This window comes from Molossus molossus, unplaced genomic scaffold (genome assembly GCF_014108415.1).
Source record: "Molossus molossus isolate mMolMol1 unplaced genomic scaffold, mMolMol1.p scaffold_m16_p_1, whole genome shotgun sequence".
Lineage (NCBI taxonomy): Eukaryota > Metazoa > Chordata > Mammalia > Chiroptera > Molossidae > Molossus > Molossus molossus.
Window position 1 is genome coordinate 170,017,715 of NW_023425344.1, and position 7,394 is coordinate 170,025,108.

At 36.2% G+C, this 7,394-nt stretch overlaps 1 pseudogene; it reads left to right on the forward strand.

Moving 5' to 3' along the window:
* Positions 1–2,384: 2,384 nt before the first annotated feature.
* On the forward strand, positions 2,385–2,537 carry LOC118623923 (annotated as a pseudogene).
* Positions 2,538–7,394: the final 4,857 nt, after the last annotated feature.

Below are 7,394 nucleotides of genomic sequence, written 5' to 3' on the forward strand. Positions count from 1 at the left end.
ATTGAGCATCAACCCATGCACCACGAGGTCGCCAGTTTGATTCCCGGTCAGGGCCCATGCCCAGGTTGTGGGCCCAATCCCCATTGGGGGCATGCAGGAGGCAGCCAGTCGATATTCTCTCTCATTGATGTTTCTATCTCTCTTTCTTTCTCTCTAAAATCAATAAAGAAACAAAATTTTTTAAAAAAAGACCAATGGTTTCCAGAAGCTAGTGGGGTAGGAGGGCTGAATAAGCAGAGCACAGAGGATTTTTAGGATGGTGAAACTTCTATGATACTATAATGGTGAATCCATGTAATTTTTAATTTGTCCAAACCCATAGAATGTATAAGAGTGAACCCTAATATAAGCTATGGACTCTGGGTGATACTACATCAACATAGGTTCATCAGTTATAACAAATGTACAACTCTTGTGGGGGTTGTAGGTAATGGGGAAGGCTATGCCTGTGCAGGGGCAGCAGGTATATGGGGAATATCTGTACCACCCCCTCCATTTTGCTGTGAACTTAAAACTGCTCTTAAAAGTAAAGTCTATTTTAAAGATGGAAGATGGAATTGTCCCCTTGACAAATTTTGTCCACTATTCTTCCTTGGATAGATTGTAACTATATCTTATATTAGTTATTGATTCATCACATTTCTTCCAAGAGTCCATGGAAACTTTCAGCACTATGATCTTACTATCTACACCCACAGGAGGCCTTTATTACCCAAAGCTCTGTTTTAATTGTCCAAGAAGAGATTCTCTGTTCTCTACCTTTTCCAGTTTCTTTAGCCAGGGCATTTTTTTCTCAACTAATGTTAGTACCAAGCAACCCTATTTAGCCTGTAATGGTCAATTCTACTGTCTATTTGAAACTATTTCTTCTTTTTTCAAGTCACTAAAGCTTGATTGAAATATTACCAATGCAGATTTTATGAGTTATTCTTTCATAAATAGTTATATCTCATGTCTTACATTTCTCAGAAGAGACTTAAAATCAGACATTTTCACCTGAATATTAAAATAAAATTATAATCTTTCTTTAAAGAATCAATGGAAGAAATGAAGAACTGATACATGATCCAACATGGTCAAATCTCAAAAACATCATGATAAGTGAAAGATGCCAGACACGAAAGACTACATGTTGTATGATTTGAGTCCATGAGATGTGCAGAATAGGCAAATATATAGAGACAGAAAATAGATTAGTGATTGATTAAGGGCTGGAGATGAGGACAGGGGAGTGACTTTTAATGGACATAAAGTTTATATTTCAGTTGATGAAAATGTTCTAAAATTGGATTGTCTACACAACTCTGCAAATATACTAAAACCATCAAATTTTACATTTACAATGGGAAATTTTTATGGTGTAAATTTTCTCTCAATCAAGTAGTTTAAAAAAATAAAATCAATGGAAAGACAAGTAACATATGACTTCACTTACATGTGGAATCTAATGAACAAACTAAACCAACAAATAAAATAGAAACAGACTCATAGATACAGAGAACAGACTGAGAGCTGTCAGAGGGGAGGGATTTGCAGGGCTGGGTGAAAAGCTGAAGGAATTAAGCAAAAACAAACTCATAGACACAGACAACAGTGTGGTGATTACCAAAGGGAAAGAGGTGTAAGAGGAGGTAGAAGATGGTAAAGAGAGGGATAAATGATAAGGGAAGGAGACTTGGCTTGGAGTGGTAAACACACAATACAATATATAGATTATGTATCATAGAATAGTACCCTGAAACCTAGATAATTTTATTAACCAATGTCACTCCAATAAATTCAATTAAAAAATAAAATAAAATCAATGGATACAAACCTCTGTTGCACATATACATCTAATTCTAGCTCCCTCTCTTCTTTGCCTCTCCTTTTCTCTTCCTTTTTGTAACTTTCTATTTTTACCTTCTAGAGTAGCTTTCTAAAACTCATTCTGTCACTTTAGAATTGAGAACATCCCAAATTTTCTTTAAACATGCATTAAGTACATGAAAAATATGAACAGATACACAATGACAAAGTCTAAAATTATTTGTTTTATGAAATCTTTCCTTTAAATTAATAAATTTGCCTAATAAAATTTAAACATGCCCATATGTTTGAAAGGTTTATTTAAGCCTTTGTGACATTTCACTTGTTTTATGACAATCAGAAGGGAGCTGGCCCAAACTAGGGCTGCTGCTGCAAACTGAATAATTCTGTCCTCCCAAACGTGTATGTTGAAGCCTAATTCCTAAAGCCATGGTATTAAGAGGTGAGGTGAGGCCGTTGGGAGGTGATTATGGCATGTGGGTAGGGCCCCCATGAGCAGGGTTAGTGATTTTATAAGAAGATTTATGGGAGAAGAGCAGAGTGCGGCTGTTGGAATCCGGTGAGGCAGAGCCGTGATGCTCCCTGTCGAAGGCCTCCCACCGAAGCTGGACCCCGAGGAGATGAAAGGGAAGATGCACGAGGATGTGATCTCCATACAGAATTTCCTCATCTTTGAGGCCCTACTGTAAATCACTCCTTTTATCTTAAAGAAACTGGACAGCATATAAAGATTGAACATCGAATGTGAATGCATGATATGAAGAACCTGGTTTCTACTCTACATATGAATCTGCAAGTGAATAGGCCCAGAAAGATGTAAGAGACTCTTTGAATGGACATAAAACTTCTACTTGTTTAAGAACAAGTTTGGTTGTGATAACTGACCTTCATAGCTAAAATAGAAAACAATTTGGGAAGTATGAAAAGACATTTTTTTATGCCTGTGATATTCAGCTTCCATGAATGTTGGTGCAATTGTAAATAATGTCAAACATCATTTTCTAGCAAGTATTAATTATATAAGGGAATTGTGTCTGCAGTGGCCCTATCTTGTCAGTAATTTCTGTTGACCTGTTTACTTTTGCCTGGATTATCTTTGTTGAAAAGATCCTTATGATTAGTTATGTTTATGGTAGCCAGCACACAACCACAACATTTAAGCACAGGACCATTAATCTGTATTTTTAATAAATGTACCAATTAAGAAAAAAAAAAAAAGAGTTACGTAAAGCTTGCTTCCTCTCTCTCTGTTCTCCACCAAGTGAGGATACAATATGAAGATGACCATCTGCAAACCAGGAAGCAGGCCTCACCTGAAATAGGATCTTTCAGCAGGTTCATCTTAGACTTTTCAGCCTCCAGAAGGGTGAGAAATAAGCATTTGTTGTTTACACCAGCCAGTCTGTGATATATTTGTTACAGCAGCCTGAACAAAGACATCTGCTGAGAAGGCGTCGCAGGGTCAGTAGAGCCAGACTCCCACAGGGTTCACAACCATGGGGACAAAGTTGCTGTCAATATCAAAACTTTGGCTACATAACAGTCCGTAATAATTAGTAGAAGAAATAAAAAAAAATATATAACCACACTAAACAAAAATAGCAATAAATAAGTACATATCTATTATCACCTAAAATGTGAATGGTTTGAATGCCCCAATAAAAAGACACAGAGTAGCTGACTGGCTAAGAAAGCATGACTCATATATATGTTGTTTACAAGAGACCCACATCACAACAAAAGACTCACATAGGTTGAAAGTGAAGGGATGGAAAAAAATCTTCTAAGCAAACAAAAAAGAAAAAAAAGCTGAAGTAGCAATACTCATATCTGATAAGGTAGATTTCAAAATGAAGGCCATAACTAGAGACAAAGAAGGCCACTACATAATATTGAAAGGATCTATCCAACAGGAAGATATAACCTTGGTAAACATGTAAGTACCCAATATAGGAGCACCAACATATATTAAAAACCTTCTGGAAAACTTCAAAGGAGAAATCAACAGCAATACAATCATAGCAGGGGACTTCAACACTACACTGACATCACTGGATAGATCATCTAGACAAAAAATTAACAAGGAAACACAGATTCTAAATGAAGCGCTAGATCAAATGGATTTCATAGATATCTACAGAGAATTACACCCCAAAACTGCAGAATTCACATTCTTCTCAAGTGCACATGGGACATTCTCAAAGATAGACCACATGTTAGGGCACAAACTAAGTCTCTACAAGTTCAAGAAGATTGAAATCATATCAAGCATATTCTCAGATCACAATGGCATGAAACTAGAAATCAATTGCAACAAGAACATGCAAAGACATTTGAAAACATGGAGGCTAAATAGCATGTTATTAAACAATGAATGGGTTACCATGGAAATCAAGGAAGAAATTTAAACTTCCTAGAAGCCAATGAAAATGAAGACACAACAACACAAAATCTATGGGATGCAGCGAAAGCAGTTCTAAGGGGGAAGTTCATAGCACTACAGGCCTACCTCAAGAAACAAGAAAAATTTCTGATAGACTATCTAATCTCACAACTTAAAGAACTAGAAAGCAAACAAAAAGAAAACCCCACGCAAATAGAAGGAAGGAAATAGTAAAGATCAGAGCAGAAATAAATGACATGGAGTCCAAAAAAACAATTCCAAGGATCAATAAAACAAAGAGCTGGTTTTTGAAAAGGTAAACAAGATTGATGGACCCTTAGCTAGACTCACAAAAAATAGAGAAAACCCAAATATACAAAATCAGAAATGAAAGAGGAGAGATAATAACTGACACCACAGAAATACAAAGGATTGTTAACAAATATTATGAACAATTATACGGCAACAAATTCGACAATCTAGGCGAAATGGACAAATTTCTAGAAACACATAGTCTCCCAAAACTGAACTGGGAAGAGACAGAAAACTTGAACAGACCAATAACAACTAAAGAAACTGAAGATGTAATCAAGACTCTCCTAACAAACAAAAGCCCAGGTCCAGACAGCTTCACAGGGGAATTTTAATGAACATTCAAAGAAGAACTAATACCCATTCTCTTCAAACTATTTCAAAAAATTCAAGAAAAAGAAAGACTTCTAAACTTGTTTTATGAGGCCAGCATAATTCTTATTCCAAAACCATAAAAAAACACTACAAAGAAAGAAAACTACAGGCCAATATCCCTGATGAACACAGATGTCAAAATCCTGAACAAAATTCTAGCAAATCGAATTCAGCAATACATCAAAAAAATTATTCACCATGACCAAATGGAAGTCATCCCAGGGATGCAAGGCTGCTACAATATTTGCAAGTCAATAAATGTGATACACCACATAAACAAAATGAAAGATAAAAATCATATAATTATATCAATAGACACTAAAAAGCATTCGACAAAATCTAGCACCCCTTTCTGATAAAAACGCTCAATGATCTGGAAATAGAGGGATCATATCTCGACATAATAAAGGCCATATATGAAAGACTTACAGTCAACATCATACTCAATGGGCAAAAACTAAAAGCATTTCTCTTATGAACAGGAACAAGACAAGGATGCCCACTTTTGCCACTTTTATTTAACATAGTATTGGAAGTCTTAGCCACAGCAATCAGACAGGAAGATAAAATAAAAGGGATTCAAACTGGAAAGGAGGAAGTGAAACTGTCATTATTTGGAGATGACATGATGTTATACATAGAAAACCCCCAAAACTTCATCAAAAATTTACTAGACTTAATAAATGAATTTGGCAAAGTAGCAAGACACAAAATTAACAAGAAATCAATGGCATTCTTATGTACCAATGATGAACTCATAGAAAGAGAAACTAAAAAAAGTCCAATTTACCATCACAGCAAAAAAATTAACATACCTAGGAATGAACTTAACCAAAGAGATAAAGAACCTATTCACAGAAAACTACAGGTCATTGAAAAAAAAAAAAAATAGAGGAAAATATAAAAACGTGGAAGTCCATACCTTGTTCATGGATTGGAAGAATTAACATCATTAAAATATCCATATTACCCAAAGCAATCTATAGATTCAATGCAATCCCCATCAAAATACCAACGACATACTTCACAGAACTAAATCAAATACTTCAAAAGTTCATATGAAACCAAAAAAGACCCCGAATAGGCACAGCAATCTTTACAAAGAAGAACAAAGTTGGAGGGATTACATTACCAGATTTCAGGTTATATGACAAAGCCAGTGTAATCAAAACAGCCTGGTACTGGCACAAGAACAGGCAGATAGATCAATGGAATAGAATAGAGAACCCAGAAATGGACCCAAGGCAATATGCTCAATTAATATTTGACAAAGGTGGCAAGAGCATAGAGTGAAGTAAGGACAGCCTCTTTAATAAATGGTGTTGGGAAAATTGGACAGCTACATGCAAAAATATGAAACTAGACCATCAACTTACACCTACACAAGAATAAACTCAAAATGGATAAAAGACTTAAATGTGACTCATGAAATCCATAAAAATCCTAGAAGAAAATGTAGGCAACAAAATTTCAGACATCATCCGCAGCAGAATTTTCACTGATATATTACTTTAGGCAACAGAAAGAAGGGAGAAAATGAACACATGGGACTACATCAAACTCAAAGTTTCTGCACAACAAAAGAAACAACCACCAAAATGGAAAGGCAACCCACTCTATGGGAGAGCATAATTGGCAATGATACATCAGATAAAGGGTTAATTTCCAATATATAGAGAGTACTCATATAACTCAACAAAAGGAAGACAAAGAACCCAATTAAAAAATGGGCAGAGGAACTAAATAGACACCTCTCCAAACAGGACATACAAATGGCTAAGAGACATATGAAGAAATGTTCAACATCACTAATCATCAGAGAGATGCAAATTGAAACAACTATGAGGTATCACCTCACACCTGTCAGAATGGCCACCATCAACAAATCATCAAACAAGTGTTGGCGAGGGTATGAACTAAAGGGGACTCTAGTACACTGCTGGTGGGAATGCAGACTGGTGCAGCCACTATGGAAAACAATATGGTGTTACATCAAATCATTAAAAATTGAACTGCCATTTGACCCAGTGATCCCACTTCTAGGAATATACCCTAAGAAGCCTGAAACACCAATCAGAAAGAATATATGTACCCCCATATTTGTAGCAGCACTATTTACAATAGCTAAGATCTGGAAACAGCCCAAATGTCCATCAGTAGACGAATGGATGAAACGGTGTGGTACATATACACAACAGAGTGCTATGCAGCTGTAAGAAAGAAAGATCTCTTATCCTTTGAGACAACATGGAAGGACCTGGAAAGTATTATCCTAAGCAAAACAAGCCAAACAGAGAAAGACAAGTATCATATGATCTCACTTATTTGTGGAATATAATGAACATAACAGTCTGAGGAATGGGGTAGTCCCAGAGATGTGGATGTTGGGTACTGACTGTAAATCCCCAGAAGAGGGGGTGGATGGGGAGAGATTAACTACAGAACTTATATGCATGTATGCATGAACAATGGATATGGACAACAAAGCTGGGGACAGGGCAGGGAAGGAACGGGA